Source organism: Macaca nemestrina, chromosome 3, assembly GCF_043159975.1.
Source record: "Macaca nemestrina isolate mMacNem1 chromosome 3, mMacNem.hap1, whole genome shotgun sequence".
Taxonomy (NCBI): Eukaryota; Metazoa; Chordata; class Mammalia; order Primates; family Cercopithecidae; genus Macaca; species Macaca nemestrina.
Genome location: NC_092127.1, coordinates 45,459,541 through 45,478,250, shown reverse-complemented (window position 1 = coordinate 45,478,250; position 18,710 = coordinate 45,459,541).

Below are 18,710 nucleotides of genomic sequence, written 5' to 3'. Positions count from 1 at the left end.
GTCCTTAAAAAAAATAACGTATAACTTACAGTGAAGTATACATACCTTAAGTAAATAGTTGGATCAACTTTGACAAACACATACAAATGTAATCTACATCCATCAAGATACAGAAAAATTCTATCACCTCTCTAGAAAGTTTCCTATTGTTTCTCTCCCAGTCAATCCTCCAATGCAGAAGCAACCACTATTCTGTTTCCTATCATCCTTGGCTGTTTTCTATGATGTATTCTAGAATTTCATATAAATGGAATCACACACTTTATAAGTTTTTTGTGCCTGGTTTCTTTTGCTCAATATTCTGTGTTATAGATTTAACCATATCATTGAATATCCAGTAGTCCATTCATTTTTGTTGCTAGGTAATATTCTGTAATATGAATATTCCATAGTTTGCTTAATCATTCTTGGTTGATAGACACTTGGGCTATTTTCATTTTTTAGCAGTATGAATAAAGCTGCTATGAAAATGTATTAAGGAGATTTTCTGTGGACGTATGTTTCATTTTCTTGTTAAACAACTAAGGTCATAGAACAGATACATATCTCACTGCTTAAGAAACTGGCAAATAGTTTTACAAAGCAGTTTTAACATTTTATTTTCATAACAGCAATTTATGAAAGTTCCAGATGGTCCACAGACTCATCAGAATTTGGTGTTGTCAGTCTTTTAAAATTTAGCCATGACTCAATGTATAATGCTGTCTTGTCATTTTATTTACAATTCTCAGACAAGTAATGATGTTGATCACATTTTCATAGGCTTATTAGATATCTGTATATATATTTTTGTAAAGTATTTTTCCAAATCTTTTGATCTTTCTAAAAACAGATTACTCTTCCTCATTCTTTCTTTAAAACTTTGTTATTTTATTATTGAGTTTAGTTCTTTATAGATATTTGATACAAACTTTCTGTTATTGATATGTGTTGTGAATGAATATTTTCTCATTTGTGGCCTCGCTTCCTCTCCGCTCCTCTCCCCTCTTCTCCTCTCCCCACCACTGCCCTCCCCTCCCATCCCCTCCCCTCCTCTCGCCTTCCTTCTCCCCTCTTTCCTTTCTTCTCTTCTTTTTCTTTGACAGAGTCTTGCTCTGTTGCCCAGGCTGGAGTGCAGTGGCACTATCTCGGCTTACTGCAACCTCTGCCTCCCAGGTCCAAGCAATTCTCCTGCATCAGCCACCTGAGTTGCTGGGATTACAGGTGTGTGCCACCACACCTGCTAATTTTCATATTTTTAGTAGAAACAAGGTTTCTCCATATTGGCCAGGCTGGTCTCTAATTCCTGACCTCAAGTGACCTGCCCACCTCAGTCCTCCAAAGTGCTGGGATTACAGGCATGAGCCACCATGCCTAGCCAGTTTCTTTTAATAATCAAATGTTTTAAGTTTTGATGAGGTCTAATTTATCAATTTTCTATTTAGTGCTTTCTGTATCTTTTCTAAGAATTCGTCACAGGGGCTCCGAAGGTCATGAAGATATTCTCCTTTATAGCTCTTGCTGTTACATTTAAATTTATGATCCATTTGAGTTCATTTGTGTATGGTATGAAGAAGGTTTTTTAAAATATAAATATCCAGTTATTCCAGCACCATTTGTTGAAAACCTTTTCTTTCCCTGCTAAATTTATTTGGTACTCTCATAAAAAATTTATGTGTTGGATACCTTTCTGGATTCTTGATTCTGTTCTATGGATTTACTTTTCTATCGTTTCGTCAATACCACATTCAATATTGCAGCTTTTTACTAGGTCTAGGAATTAGGTAGCATAGATCATCTGACTTCACCTCTGCTTTTCACAATGATTTTGTAAATTTTACATTTTTTAAAATTTCTGTATAAGATTTCGTCTTGTCACTTTCTTAAAAAAAATCCTACTTGGATTTTGATTGGGATTGCATTAGATACACAAATCAATTTAGGGACAAATGCATTTTAACAATATTGACACTTCCATTCCATGCATATGGCATAGGTTGTGAACTTAATTGTGTTCTCCCCACCAAAAAATGTCTCACAGTACGTTGGAATATAACCATATTTAGAAATAGGATCATTGCAAATGTAATTAGTTAAGTTCATAGGAGATCATATTGGATGAGGGAGGTCCCTTAATCAAGTATATAACTGGTGTCATTAGAAGAGAAGACAGACATATGAAGTGCTGTGTGGTGATGGAGGAAGAGATGGAAATGCTGCACCTATAAGTCAAGGAATGCCAATAATTAGAAACTAAGAAGAGGCAAGAAAGGGTTCTTCTCTACAGATTTCAGGGGAAATATATATTTGCCAACACCTTGATTATAAACTCTTGGACTCCAGAACTATGGGACAATAACATTTCTGTTTGAACCTTCTTATTATGTTTATTTATCTTTATTCTCTACTCCCTTCTCCAGTCCCCACTGGTTCTCTTGTTCATCAATTTTATTTAGACAACAGTAAGCTTAAATAATGTATTTGATTGCCATTGTTTCTTGATTCATTCTTCTTCCTCAACTTGAAGTTGTAGCTGAAAGATTTGTTATTCAGGTACATCCATTAGGCTATTCATCTCATCTATTATGTTTTTGAATTATAAATTCAACAATTATATTTTTATTTTTGTCAGTTGATTCATTCTTCTTCGATATCTTTTTTCTTTCCAAAAATATTAATTATATTTACCTAAAGTTTAATTCTAGATGCTTTATTATCTGTGTTTCTCAGGTATAAGTTCTTCTGTTTGCTTCCTTACTTTCAAAGTGCTAATGATAAAATGATAAACTTCAAGTATATTAAAAATGGCTTTGTCCTAAAATGAAGGAGAAGTGCGTATTTATTCTTTCTTTCCATACTTTGCAACTGAAATCCCCTTCTTGACCAGACTACCTGAGAGGAGTGGTAAAAGAGACTGTTGGAGTTTTTGTTTTTTGCTATTTTTTGGTATAAGGGATAGACTGATGAGGTATGCTGCTTAGTGAAGTATCTTTGCAGATGTATTTCTGAGTTGAACTAAATTGTTCCTAGTCTCAGGAGCCATCAGACCACTGCTCTACAATTTGCTTTAAGCACTTCTACCATCTGAAAACATATAGCTCTGTTGCAGCTTCCTAGTGCACAGGGGTGTTAATGCTTGTAGGGGTAAATTGCCTTGGCTCATATCGCCACAGTTCTCCAACTAAACACTTGTTAATTTCCCCTCAGTCTCTTTCTGCCCTCTTCTTTTGCCATGTTCAGACACAACTTGACCTTGATGTTGCTTTGCTATTCTGTAGTAGATTTAGGTTGTGTTTTCCGCAATGTTTCTGGTTCTCTAAGATTTATTCTTTTTTTAATGTGAAAAATTATGACACAGTCACTAAAATATTTCTATATTATTTCTAGGGTTTTGTATGGGAAGAAAGACTTTACTGTTTCCATTGAACCAAAAGATCACTCCTGAAAAAAACAAAATTTTAGAAAACATTAAGTTACCTAGGTTAGAAACCTAGAAGTCATCCAAAGGAGAGATATATTAACATTTAAGATTTTTGGGCTGGGTGTGGTGGCTCATGCCTATAATGCCAGCACTTTGGGAGGCCGAGACAGGTGGATTGCCTGAGGTCAGGAGTTTGAGAACAGCTTGGCCAACATAGTGAAACCCTGTCTCTACTGAGAAAAAGAAAAAAAAGTACAAAAAATTAGCTGGGCATGGTGGCAGGTGCCTGTAATCCCAGCTACTTGAGAGGCTGAGGCAGGGGAATCACTTGAACCCAGGAGGCAGAGGTTGCAGTGAGCTGAGATTGCACCATTGCACTCCAGCCTGGGCAACAAGAGCAAAACTCCGTTTCAAAAAAAAAAATAAATAAATAAATAGATTTTTGTATTTTGGGTTAAAAATTTTTGCAAACAATGGTTTTGTTCCATGAGTACTTCTAAGTTATAAATGTAAATTGACTGAATGAAATACAACATAACTTGAAAGAAATCAGAATATTATAATAAATATTCAGCATATAAAAATTATGAGGCATGACATTACAAAAAATGGCAGAGTAGAAGGGAATTTGCTCATATTTTACCTCCTCAACAACGAATTCTGTATCCATCCACAGTCAAAAGTCTCTGTGGAAGTCTTTAAATTAAGGTTCATCTAGGCTGGAAGGCTGTGTGAACCTTGAAGTCCTAATGAGAACTGTAGCAGACGTCGGCTTAAAGTGTCCCTCAGCACTGAGAGATGGCTGCAGTTGGTCACAAGCTATGGGAAGACCACAGTCAGTCACCTTAGAATCTCTGGAAAGTTCTTTGGTGAAGCACAGGCACAAAGAAAGCCAGACTTCAAAAACTGAAATACCTTATCCCTCAATACACAGGCATTATCGGCATTATCACACTTCTACAAGTACCAAAAACATTTAGGGAAATATGACCTCACCAAATAGAGAAAACAAGGCAGCAGAGAGTGACCCTAAGTTATGGACATGTGTAATCTCTCAGACAAAGGATTCAAAATAGCTGTTTTAAGGAAGCTCAATGAACTTCAACAAAACACAGAGAATCAATTTAGAAATGTATCTGAAAAAATTTAACGGACAGGTTAAAATAGTGTTTAAAAAATCAAACAGAAATTTTGGAGCTGAAAAATATAATGAATGAAATTGAAAATGCCATAGAGAGCATCAACAGCAGAATTGATCAAACAGAAGAAAGAATCAATGACTTAAAAGAGAGACTACTTGAAAATACACAGAGGAGAGAAAAGAAAAAAAAGAATGAAAAGAAATGAACAAAGCTTACAGAATCTGTGGGACAACATAAAAGAGTAAATATTCAGATTATTGGAGATAAAGATGAAACTGAGAAAGAAAAAGAAGTAGAAAGCTTATTTAAAAAATAATAACAGAAAACCCTCTAAACCTAGAGAAAGATGTAAATACACAGGTACAGGAAAGTCAAAGATCACCGATCAGATTCAACTCAAATAAAAATATTCTAAAACATATCATAATTAAACTTGCAAAGGTCAAAGACAAAGAGAAAACCCTGAAAGCAGTGAGAGAAAAGAAGAAAATAACATATAAGAGGGAGTGGGACGATATTTTCAGAGTGTTGAAAAAAAAAGCAACCAAGAATATGGTACTCAGTGAAATTAGCCCTCAGGAAATAAAGGATAGATAAAAAGACTTTCCCAGACAAACAGTGTTGAGGGAATTTATTGTTTCTAGATCTGTTCTGTAATAAATGCTAAAGGGATTTCTTCAAATCTAAAGAAAAGGTCACTAACATAATTTTTATGCTCATATTGTAACTGCAGTATTTAAACCACTTATATCTTTAGTCAGAAGACTAAAAGATACAACAATTTAAAATAATAAAAACTACAACAATTTGTTAAGAGATAGGTAATATAAAGTATGTAAATTATGACATAAAAATTCAAAATATGGGGGAAGAAAAGATTTAATGTGTACTAGTTTGGGTGTTTTTTTTTTTTTTTTTTTTTTTTTTGCTTTGTTTCTTTGATTTCTGGCTATCAAAGTTAAGTTGGTATCAGTTTAAAATATTTGTTATAAGTATATGTTTTTGGTAAGCCTTACAGTAAACAAAAGCAAAACCTTATGACAGATGCACTAAAAATAAAAAGCAATGAATTAAAACATACTATCAGGGAAAATCACTTAACCACAAAGAAAAGAAGAAAGGAAGAAATGATGTGAGGAGTTACACAATAATTAGTAAACAAGCAAGAAAATGGAAGTAGTAAGGCCTTACCTATCAATAATAACAATGAATTTTTAATGGACTAAATTCTCTAATTAACAGATATAAAGTGGTTGAATGGATTAAAAAACTCAGACAGGCATGGCGGCATGCCTATAATCCCAGCTACTCAAGAGACTGAGGTGGGAGGATTGCTTGAATCCAGGAGTGTGAGAACAGCCTGGGCAACATAATGAGACTTAATCTTTAAATAAAAACCAAGACTTCACTATATGCTGCTTACAAGAAACTTTCTTCTCCTATAAAGACACACATAGGCTGAAAGTGAAGGAACAAAAAAAGGTATTCCATGCAAATTAAAAACTAACAGAAGAACAGGAGTAACTACACTTATACTAGATAAAACAGATGTTAAGTCAGAAACTGTCAAAAGAGACAAAAAGGTAATTGTATAATAATAAAGAGGTCAATTCAGTAAAAGTATATAAAAATAGTAAACATATATGCAACCAGCATTGGAACACCCCAATATAGGAAGCAAATATTAATAGGGCCAAAAGGAGAGATAGAATGAAATACAGTAATAGTAAGGGACTTCAGCATTCTACTTTCAGCATTGGATGGATCATCCTGGCAGAAAATAAATAAAAAAAAATTAGTGTAAAACTACTTACTCTAGACCAAATAGACCTAATGGGCATTTACAGAAGATTTAATTCAGCTGCTGCAGAATACAGTCTTCTCATCTGTACGTAGAACATGCTCTAAGACAGACCCTATGTTAGGTCACAAAACAATCCCAAATAAATTTAAAAATACAAAAATCACATCAAGCATTCTTTCTGACCACAACAAAGTAAAAGAACATTTAAAAACCTCAATAATAAGAGGGACTTTGAAAACTGCACAAAGACATGGAAATTAAACAACATTCTCTTGAAAATTAATAGGTCAATGAAGACATTAAGAAGGAAATATAAAAATTTATTTACTTTTATGTGGAGCATATTTTTAAAAGTAAATGAATTTATTGAAATAAATTAAAATGAAAACACAACATACTAGAACTTATGAGACACAGCAAAAATGGTACTAAGAAGAAAGTTTATAGCAGCAAATGTCTTCATCAAAAAAATAGGTAGCAAATAAACTACCTAACAATGCACCTCAAGGAACTAAAAGAGCCAGAATAAATCAAACCCAAAGTTTGTACAAGGAAAAAAAAAAAGATCAGAGCAGAAAAATAAAATTGAGACAAAAATAATAAAAAGACCAACAAAATGGAAAATTGTTTTTTTGAAAAGATAAACATCAATAAACTTTTAGCTATATTAACTTAGATAGAGTACAGAAGGACCAAATAAATAAAATCAGAGATGAAAAATAAAACATCACAACTGATACCACAGAAATACAAGGGATCATTAGAGAATATTATGAACAATTATACTCCAACAAATTGGAAAGCCTAGAAGAAATGGATAAATTTCTGACAACATACAACGAACCAAGATTGAGCCATGAAAAAAATAGAAAGCATAAAAGGTCAATAATGAGTATTAAGATCAAAGAAGTAATAAAATGTCTCATACCAACGAAAAAGCCAGGACCTCTATTAAATTCTACCAAACATTTGAAAAATAACTTATACAAATTCTATTCAAACTATTTCCAAAAATAGAAGAGGAAGAAATGGTTTCAAACTCATTATATGAGGCCACTACTACCCTGATACCAAAACTGGGCCAATATCTCTGATGAACATATATGTAAAAACCCTGAAAAATATTAATAAACAGAATTCAACAACACATTAAAAAGATAATTAGCTATGATCAAATGGTATTAATCCCAGGGATGCAAGGATGACTCAATATATGTTAATCAATAAACAAAATACATCACATCAACAGAATCAAGAACAAAAACTGTATGATCATTTCAATAGATGCTAAAAACATTCTGTTAAATTCAACATCTCTTCATGATAAAAACCCTTAACAAACGGTATATAAGGAATGTGCCTCAACACAAAAAGGCTATATATGATAAGCCCACAGCTACATATTATCATATTATAACAGAAAAAAAGTAAAAGCCTTTCCGCTAAGATCTGAAACAAAACCAGATGCCCACTTTCACCACCATTATTCAACATAGTACTGAAGTCCTACCTACAGCAATTAGGCAAGACAAAGAAATAGAGTGCTTCCAAATTGGAAAGAAAAAAGTCAAATTATTACTATTTGCAAATGACATGATTTTTTTTAGAAAAAACTAAAGGCTTCATGAAAAAATCTCTTAGAATTGATACATGAATTTAGTAACATTGCTGGATATAAAATCAATGTATAAAAATCAGTAGCATTCCTGTACAGTAACAGTGATCAATCTGAAAAAGAAATCGAGAGCACAATTCCATTTACAAAATCTATCAAAAATATACTTAGAAATCAAGTTAATCAAAGAAGTAAAAGATCTATACAAGGAAAACTATAAAGCACTTATGAAAGAAATTGAAGAGGACACAAATAATTAAAAAGATATTTCATGCTCATAAATTGGAAAATTAATATTGTCAAAATGTCTATACTACCCAAAACTATCTATAGATTCAATGCAATTCCTATCAAAATATCAATGATATTATTCACAAAAATAGAAAAAAAAATCTTAAAATTTGTATAGAACCACAAAAAAACCCAAACAACTAAAGCAAACCTGAACAAAAAGACCAAAGCTGGAGGCACACACTATCTGATTTCATATTATACTGCAAAGTTATAGTAACCAAAACAGCATAATACTGACCTAAAAACAGACAAGTAGACCAGTGGAACAGAATAGAGAAACCAGAAATAAATCCACACACTCATTTTCAACAAAGGCACTAAAAACTTACACTGGGGGAAAGGACAGCCTTTGTAATCAATGGTGCTTGTTAAACCTGGATATCCATATGTAGAAGAATGAAACTAGATTCGCATCTTTCACCATACACAAAATCAACTCAAGCAGATTAAACACTTAAATGTAAAATCTGAAACTATGAAACTACTATAAGAAATTAGGGAAAGGCTACAGGATATTGGTGTGGGCAAAAAATTTTGGGTAAAAGATCAAAAGCACAGGAAACCAAAGCAAAAACAGACAAATGGGATCACATCAAGCTAAAACGTTTCTGCACAGCCAAAAGAACAATTAACAAAGTGAAGAAAAACAACGACAGAATGAAAGAAAATATTTACAAACTATCCATCCGATAAGGGTTTAATAACTAGAATATATAAGGAACTCAAACAACTTAATAGCCAAAAAAAAAAAAAAAAAACCCAGATATCCAATTAAAAATGGGCAAAAGACCTCAATAGACATTTCTCAAAAGAAGACATACACATGACCAACTGATATATGAGAAAATGCTCAACATCACTAGTCATCCAGGAAATGTAAATAATCAAAAATACAATGAGATATCATCTTACCCCAGTTAGAATATACATTATCAAAAGGACAAAAAATAAAAAATGCTGATGAGAATACATAGAAAGGGAAACACTTATACACCGTCTGTGGGAATGTACAGTAGTACAACCCTTATGTAAAACAATACAAAATTTCCTCAAAAAAGAAACCCAAAAATATAACTATCATATGATCAAGCAATTTCACTCCTGGTTATATATCTAAAGGGAAAAATCAATATATTGAAGAGGTATTTGTACCCCCATGTTTATTGCAGAACTATTCATAATAGCTAAGATATGGAATCAACCTATGTTCATTAACAGATGAATGAATTTTAAAATGTGGCATATACACACAATGGAATACTATTCAGTCATAAAAAATAATACAATCCTGTCATTTGCAACAACATGGATGGTCATTATGTTAAATAAAATAGGCCAAGTACAGAAAAATAAATATCACATGTGCTCTTATATGTGGGAGCCAAAAAAGTGGATTTCATGTAGGTAGAAAGTAGAATGGTGGTTATTACAGGTAAGGAATAGAATGAAGGAGAGAAGGATGCAGAGAAATTGGCTAATGAATACAAAAATGCAGTTAGATAGAATGAATAATTTCTAGTAGTCGATAGCATAGTACAGAAATTATAGTTAACAATAATTTGTTGTATATATTTCAAAATAGTAAGGAAAGAATTGCAACGTTTCCAACACAAAGTAAAGATAAATATTTGAGGTGGTGAATATCTCAATTACTCTGACTTGATCATTGCAAGTTGTGTACATATATCAAAACATCACGGGCCCCAAAATATGAATAACTATGATACAGCAATAATAAATATCTAAAATTGCTTTACAATTACTTATGTGTACATAAGTATTGTATAATACTGTGATTAACATAAATTAATTATTAATTTCCAAGGGATAATGCCTAAGAGCATTTTATTTAAAAAACTCTAAATTTAAAGTTTAATTACATCAGCCTTTGATATTAATGATGATGTTAGCCCAAATTTTTACAAAGAATAAATAGGTCAAAAATTCCAAAGTTTTGGAATCTGAAAGGTTTAACTACAGACCTTTTGAAAAGTTGTATTTCATCTAAACTGCCTGGGGCGCAATCCACCATAAGTTTAATTTTTCTAACATTTTATTTTATGGCCTTTATTAGGCATATTCTTATTGTTTTGGCCTTTTAATCCCTCTTTTCCTGATTTTTAAGCTTGCCATTACGGTAGTGCCTCTATGTAACCTTTCTTTATATGTAAATGCCATTATATTACATTTATCTGTCATGGTCAATCAATACTCATTGAGTACTTATTATTTAGGACCACAAAACCTAGCAGTAATAATGATAATAAGAATAACAATTAAATTTATTAAATATATTTTATGTAATAGCTACTGCACTAAGCACTTTATATGTCACATTTGATTGAATTCTCACATAGCTTCCTCATGTATCACAGATAAGGAAACTAAGGCTAAGAAGGTTTAAGTAACTTGCCTAAAGTTACAGAGACAATAATGACAGAGAAAGATTTGAATCTGAACTTTTTGACTCCAGAGCCTTACACTTAGCAGATGTTTATGAATTATTGTGCTGAATAAATGGTTTAAATAATATATTCTTAGCTTTTGATTTCTCAGTAACTTTTACTTATCATCTAAGCTCCTTTTTACTTCTAAACTTCTATCTTTATTTTCAATATATGAATATAATTTTCAATTATGTTTCATCTTCCTGGATAAATGTCATTCTATAAAACATATGCATCTCACAAAATTTCAAGTGAAATACTTTGGCTAAGCAAAACTTCAAGGTACACCTTACTCTTCAATAGAAAGATTTACTGCTCAAGGTTAAAATTAAATGCCAGTGAAAAAGCTTATGGCTAACTTTTAAAGGGCAACATTTTTTTGGTTAAAAGAACAATCATATTGTTTCCAATGCACTTTCATTTATATTATAACTTATTTTGCAATAAGACTGTGTAACAATCAGAGAAGTAAAATAACCTCTTCCTATACAGGAGCAGGAGGCAGTAAGTGATAGAACTGAGAGTGGATCTCAGGGAATTCCCACATTCTTCTCAGCTCAGGTTTCTTCCCAGGGCACCATCATAGCTATGCCCAGTAGACTGGCTCCCCAGGCTCATGTCTGGCATATTGATTTGTCTTCCTTAAATCATATTAGAGTCCAGAGATAAAAATCTCATTGTGAAATGTGAAACTGCTCTACACACATCATAATTCATATCCATCATCTTTTGGCTGAAAAACATGATCAGTCTGTTATGTGTTATTAATAGTTCCAAACAGTGCAACAAAATATAAAATGAATGAGTATGTCCTACATATGTTCTCCTTACTATTATTTTCTACTTAAAGGATATGTCTAATGATACCAATGTTCTAAATTTCTCACAGATTATTTCAGATCTGATATTACTCTTTCTACTCCCCTCTGTAAAAGGCAGACTTTCCTTAGGGGAAATCAGAGGGAAAGGGCACTTTTTCATACTGCTTGGAAATAATAGGTAAAATTGTCTGTGAAACACTTTATCAAACAATGCTGGACTAAAGTGAAAGCACAATTTGCTTACAGTTAAATTTCTGGTTCACTGCATTTTACAAACTATTTTATAATGGAAAACAAATGTGTATCAAATTTGAAACAAAGCGAGAAGTTAGAAACGATTTTCCTAATTAGAGAATGGTTATCAAACATGTGGTGTTTTTCAATGTAAATAAATTTAGAAGATACCTTACTGAGTTGTATTGATTTGTCTTTGCATATCTTGCATGAATTTGTCTGTGACAAATAATGAAGAATATATATATAAATTGAGCTAGACATTTTTATTTTAACACAGTGATAATTATGTTCTCTTCTCATTAACATCCCCATGAACTTCAAACATTAAGTGAGATTTTTGTTCCACTTCATCAGAGTTTTTCTACACATGGTATGGTCTTTGAAGTTAATTGAAGCCCTCCATGTTAAAGCAAGATGAGAATTAAGAGTGAAAGCAAGCCCTGGCATCACTATCACAGAACTTGTGATAACCTCGATTGCAAGACCAGACAACTTCTAACCACTGTACAGAGAGCTCTGCCTACAGGTAACGCCCGAGGGACAATACACTACGAAAACAACAAAGCACTGGCTGCTGCAGACAAGCACAATGACTTGAATGTGAAAAGCAAATTTTCTTTTATCTCTCTCATATCAATGAATATTTGGCTGAGAAATAGACATCAGAAGGCTTTTATCCAGATTTAACCTACTGTGTAAATGACACCCATTAGAACAATAGTTTAAAGTGATAAGAGATTGATCATCCCAACTACCTATGTCTAAACTAACTATAAATAATATGTTCTGAGCACTGTATTGGTCACTGTGGATACAATCCTAAACAAAGCAAAAACAGAGTTTGCAGTCTTTCATCTTGGACGAAAAGTCAATGGCAATATTCCTGGATAAAAGTTATACTATGGTAATTTTTAGAGTTACTATATTTTGTAACACTTTAATAATGAAGGCCCACTTTTGTTTTTATTACTATTAATTTATGAGTGCTTGTTATTGTGAAGAATCTTTCTTACATTATCTCATTTAGTCATTTTAACAACCCTAGGAAACAGGTGTCTTTCTTCATTTTTAGCTGCTTGAGAGATGGAAGATTAAAAGGTTAAGTATTTTGCCTAGGGTCAAATAATAAATGAGTGGAGAGTTCAAACTCAGATCTGCCTCACTCTGAACTTACAAACAACTGGCTGTAATGCTCTTTAAAATGAGAAGTATGATTTGCAAGACTTTCAAGTCTCATATACATGGAGTCTTATTGAAAAGAAAAGAAAAGCATTAAGTAACTGGTACATGTCTAAGAAGTGCAGAAAAAGACTCTTCTCAGAATTTAATTTTCTTCTTGACAATCAGGGACCCCCACCAGACAGAGCATGAAGGTTGGTAGCAGCATATGGGCAGAGTACATGTTTTCTTTTCTTAAGCATTTAATAAAACATTGACTGCATTGAGGTTCTTTGTTTTACTGTTTGTTTTCACTTTTTAAAAATATTTTGCTGATGAGCATTGAATAAAGTAGGTGTTTAGCAGGACCAGTGCAAGCAGATGCTGCATTGAGTCAAGTTTTCTAGCTTGGTGTTGCCTCATGCTCTGCCTTGCCCATCTCCACACTCTCGATATTGGCTACACAGTGTCTTCATTCACATGTTAAGGGAGCTGAAACTTTTAAATGAGTTTGAAAAAAGCTAATATTTTGCACCCAATTTCTGGAATTGAATTTACATTAAGCCATTGTCAAAGTTATAAAATTGTTAAATTTTACTAGGGAGAGTTGCTGAGGAGGACCTACATTTAAAATAATTTCATGAGAATTTATTTTGCAGACAGTCTGAGGTGAAGATTCTTTGAGTATCTGGCTCATGTAATATGCATATTCCCTGCATATAGTAAGTCAATATATTAAAGAAAATATATTGCTTTTAAATTCACACACCTAAATTTTTCCCCTGCTCATAAATTTTACATGATTAAAAAGCAAAGAAATAGCACACAATTATAAACTAATGGTATTCTAAGAAAATTTGTTTTAACCATAAACATGCATAAGACCCATTTATGCATCTATATAACACACAAATACTAAATACATAGATGTGTTGTTTTGATCCAATGAATCTGAATAAACTGCCACCTCATAAGCAGGTTATAGGTTTGGTGGTATAATCGCCTTATTTTCTGAGGGAAAAAAATACAGAACCATCTCTTTCCTGGGTTAATGAGAGGTAGTACACTGATACCCCTCCACTCTGTTATGGATTTCAAAGTTACCTTTTCAATACAAAAATTTTCTCAACTATTGAAAAATCCATCTCATTCTCAAAGAATCAGTCAAATATTCCTCTTGTAAGTAAGTACAGATAGCTAACTTTCATAGCAGAAATCCCAGTTAAATTTTATGTGTGATTGCTTCCTTATTTGATATTCTGTTTCCTCAGTATTCTAGACTCTCTTTGAGTTTGATAACAAGATGCTTTTGTTCTTTCACAGTTTATACCTAACACGCATTAGGGGTTCAATAAATATCTACTGGATAAATAAATAAATTAGAACAAAAGATTTGAAAAATGATTTTTGTGTCTTTTCTAAGTTTAAGATTCTGTAGCATGGAAAGTTCATATGGAGCTAAAAAATATATATATATATATATATATGCCTGAATAGCCAAAGCACTTTTAAGCAAAAAGAACAAATCCCCTGACATCACATTGTCTGATTTTGGATTATACTACAAGGGTCTAGTAACTAAAATGGCATGGTACTGGTACAAAAATAGACACATAGATCAATGAAACAGAATCCAGAAATGAAGTCACATAACTACAACCAACTGATCTTCAATAAAGTGGGCAAAAGTAAACAGTGTGGAAAGTACATAGTATTCAATAAATAATGCAGATAAAATTGGCTAGCCATATGCAGAGGAATAAAACTAGATTCCTGTCTCTCATCATATATAAAAATTAACCCAATATGGATTAAAAACCTAAATGGAAGACTTGAACCTATAAAAATCCTAGAAGAAAACCGAGGAAAAACTTTTCTGGACATTGGCCTAGGCAAATAATTCATGACAATGACCCCAAAAGCAAATGCAACAAAAACAATAATAGACACGAGACCTAATTAAACTAAAAGCTCTGCACAGTGAAAGAAATAATCAACAGACAATCTACAGATGACATAAAATCTTTGCAAATTATGCCTCCAATGAAAACTAGTATTCAGAATCTACAAGGCACTCAAACAACTCAACAAGAAAAAACAAGCAACCCTATTAAAAATTGAGCAAAGAACATGAACAGAAATTTCTTAAAGGAAGAAATATAAGTGACCAACAAACCTATGAAAAGATGCTCAAAATCACTAATCATCAGAGGAATGCAAATTAAAACTACACTGAAATATTATCTTATGCCAATCAGAATGGTTACTATTAAAAAGTCAAAAAATAATAGATGTTGGCATGGATTTAGAGAAAGGGAATGCTAATACATTGTTGGTGGGAATGTAAATTAATACAACCTCTATGGAAAACAATATGGAAATATCTCAAATAACTAAAAATAGAACTACTGTTTAACTCAGCAATCCCACTCCTGGGCATCTACAAAAGGAAGAGAATGTATTACATAAAAAACACCTACACTCAGATGTGTATTGCAGCACTATTCACAATAGCAAAATAATGGAATTAACCTAAGTGTCTGCCAATGGTTGATTGGATAGAGAAAATGTGGTATTCACACTATTGAATACTATGCAGCCATAAAAAAAGAATAAAGTCTTTGCAGCAACGTGGACAGACCTGGAGGTCATTATCCTAACTAACTCAGAAGCAGAAGATCAAGTATCACATGCTCTCACTTATAAGTGGGAGCTAAACAAAGGGTACACATGGACATAATGACGGCAATAACAGATGCTGGGAATTCCAAAAGTGGGGAGAAGGTCCAGGGAGTGAGAGCTGAAAAATTATCTATTGGGTACAATGTTCAATATTTGGGTGATGAGAACATTAGAATACAAATTGCCACCATTACACATTTAATTCCCATGTAACAAACAAGTACGTGTACCCTCTGAATCTTAATTTTTTTATAAAAGGATTTGGGATTTAAAAAATTCTGTAGCACAAGAGTTAATAGAAAGAGTTATTGAGTACATTGTATCAAACACTCATATATCATTTAATTCAATCCTTACAACATCCTGAGAAAGTAGTTATTCTTTTACCTATTTTACAGATGAGGATATAGGTTGAGATAGATTACACAACTAGAAAGTAGTAGAGTAGACATCTGTCAAAGGGCTAATATCCAGAACCTACAAAGAACTCAAATTTACAAGAAAAAAACAAACAACCCCACCAAAAAGTGGGCAAGGGATATGAACAGACATTTCTCAAAAGAAGACATGCATACAGCCAACAGACACATGAAAAAATGCTCATCATCACTGGCCATCAGAGAAATGCAAATCAAAACCAAAATGAGATACCATCTCACACCAGTTAGAATGGCCATTATTAAAAAGTCAGGAAACAACAGGTGCTGGAGAGGATGTGGAGAAATAGGAACACTTTTACACTGTTGGTGGGATTGTAAACTAGTTCAACCATTATGGAAAACAGTATGGCGATTCCTCAAGGATCTAGAACTAGAAGTACCATATGACCCAGCCATCCCATTACTGGGTATATACCCAAAGGATTATAAATCATGCTGCTATAAAGACGCATGCACACGTATGTTCATTGCGGCACTATTCACAATAGCAAAGACTTGGAATCAACCCAAATGTCCATCAGTGACAAACTGGATTAAGAAAATGTGGCACAGGCCGGGCGCGGTGGCTCAAGCCTGTAATCCCAGCACTTTGGGAGGCCGAGACGGGCGGATCACGAGGTCAGGAGATCGAGACCATCCTGGCTAACACCGTGAAACCCCGTCTCTACTAAAAAAAAAATACAAAAAACTAGCCGGGCGAGGTGGCGGGCGCCTGTAGTCCCAGCTACTCGGGAGGCTGAGGCAGGAGAATGGCGTGAACCCGGGAGGCGGAGCTTGCAGTGAGCTGAGATCCGGCCACTGTACTCCAGCCTGGGCGACAGAGCGAGACTCCGTCTCAAAAAAAAAAAAAAAAAAAAAAAAAAGAAAATGTGGCACATATACACCATGGAATACTACGCAGCCATAAAAAAGGATGAGTTTGTGTCCTTTGTAGGGACATGGATGCAGCTGGAAACCATCATTCTCAGCAAACTATCGCAAGAACAGAAAACCAAACACCGCATGTTCTCACTCATAGGTGGGAACTGAACAAAGAGATCACTTGGACTCAGGAAGGGGAACATCACACACCAGGGCCTATTATGGGGAGGGGGGAGGGGGGAGGGATTGCATTGGGAGTTATACCTGATGTAAATGACGAGTTGATGGTTGCTGACGAGTTGATGAGTGCAGCACAACAACATGGCACAAGTATACATATGTAACAAACCTGCACATTATGCACATGTACCCTAGAACTTAAAAGTACAAGAAAAAAAAAAGAAAAAAATTAAAACAAAACAAAACAAAAACAGAAAGTAGTAGAGTTGAGAGGTGACAACATGCTAGCAGCCCTCACTCACCTCCTCGGCCTTGTAGTCCACTCTGCCCTTCAGTCTGCCACAGCACTGTGGGAGCCCCTCTCTGGCTGGCTGAGGCCGGAGCTGGCTCCCTCTGCTTGCGGGGAGGTGTGGAGGGAGAGGCCCGGGTAGAAACCGAGGCTGCGCGTGGCACTTGCCGGCCAGCACGAGTTCTGGGTGGGCGTGGGCTTGGCGGGCTCCGCACTCAGAGTGGCTGGCCCACGCCCTCCGTGAGGGGCTTAGCACCTGGGCCAGCAGCTGCAGAGGGTGCCCCAGTCCCCGAGCAGTGTGGCCTGCCAGCATTGTGTTTGAATTCTTGCCGGGCCTCAGCTACCTCCCCATGGGGCAGGGCTGGGGACCTGCAGTCCACCATGCCCGAGCCTCCCCCTCCGCCATGGGCTCCTGCATGGCCTGAGCCTCCCCGACAAGCACCGCCCCCTGAGCCATGGCACCCAGTCCCATCCACCGCCCAAGGGTTGAGGAGTGCCGGCGCATGGCATGGGACCGGCGGGCAGCTCCGCCTGCAGCCCCTGTGTGGGATCCACTGGGTGAAGCCAGCTGGGCTCCTGAGTCTAGTGGGGACTTGGGGAACCTTTATGTCTAGCTAAGGGATTGTAAATACACCAATCAGCACCCTGTATCTAGCTCAAAGTTTGTAAATACACCAATCAGTACTCTGTATCTAGCCAACCTAGTGGGGACTTGGAGAACCTTTATGTCTAGCTAAGGGATTGTAAATACACCAATGAGAACCCTGTGTCTAGCTCAAGGTTTGTAAATGCACCAGTCAGTGCTCTGTGTCTAGCTAACCTAGTGGAGACTTGGAGAACTTTTATGTCTAGCTAGAGGATTGTAAATGCACCAATCAGCACTCTGTCAAAATGGCCAAGTCAGCTCTCTGTAAAAGGGACCAATCATCTCTGTAAAACAGACCAATCAGCTCTCTGTAAAATGGACCAATCAGCAGGATGTGGGTGGGGCCAGATAAGGGAATAAAAGCAGGCTGCCCAAGGTAGCCAGCACAAGAGTGCTCAGGTCCACTTCCATACTGTGGAAGGTTTGTTCTTTTGCTCTTTACAATAAATCTTGCTGCTGCTCACTCTTTGGGTCCACACCACCTTTATGAGCTATAACACCGTGAAGGTCTGCAGCTTCACTCCTGAAGTCAGCAAGACCACAAACCCACCAGAAGGAAGAAACTGCAGACACATCTGAACATCTGAAGGAACAAACTCCGGACACACCATCTTTAAGAACTGTAACACTCACTGTGAGAGTCCGCGGCTTCATTCTTTAAGTCAGCGAGACCAAGAACCCACCAATTCCGGAC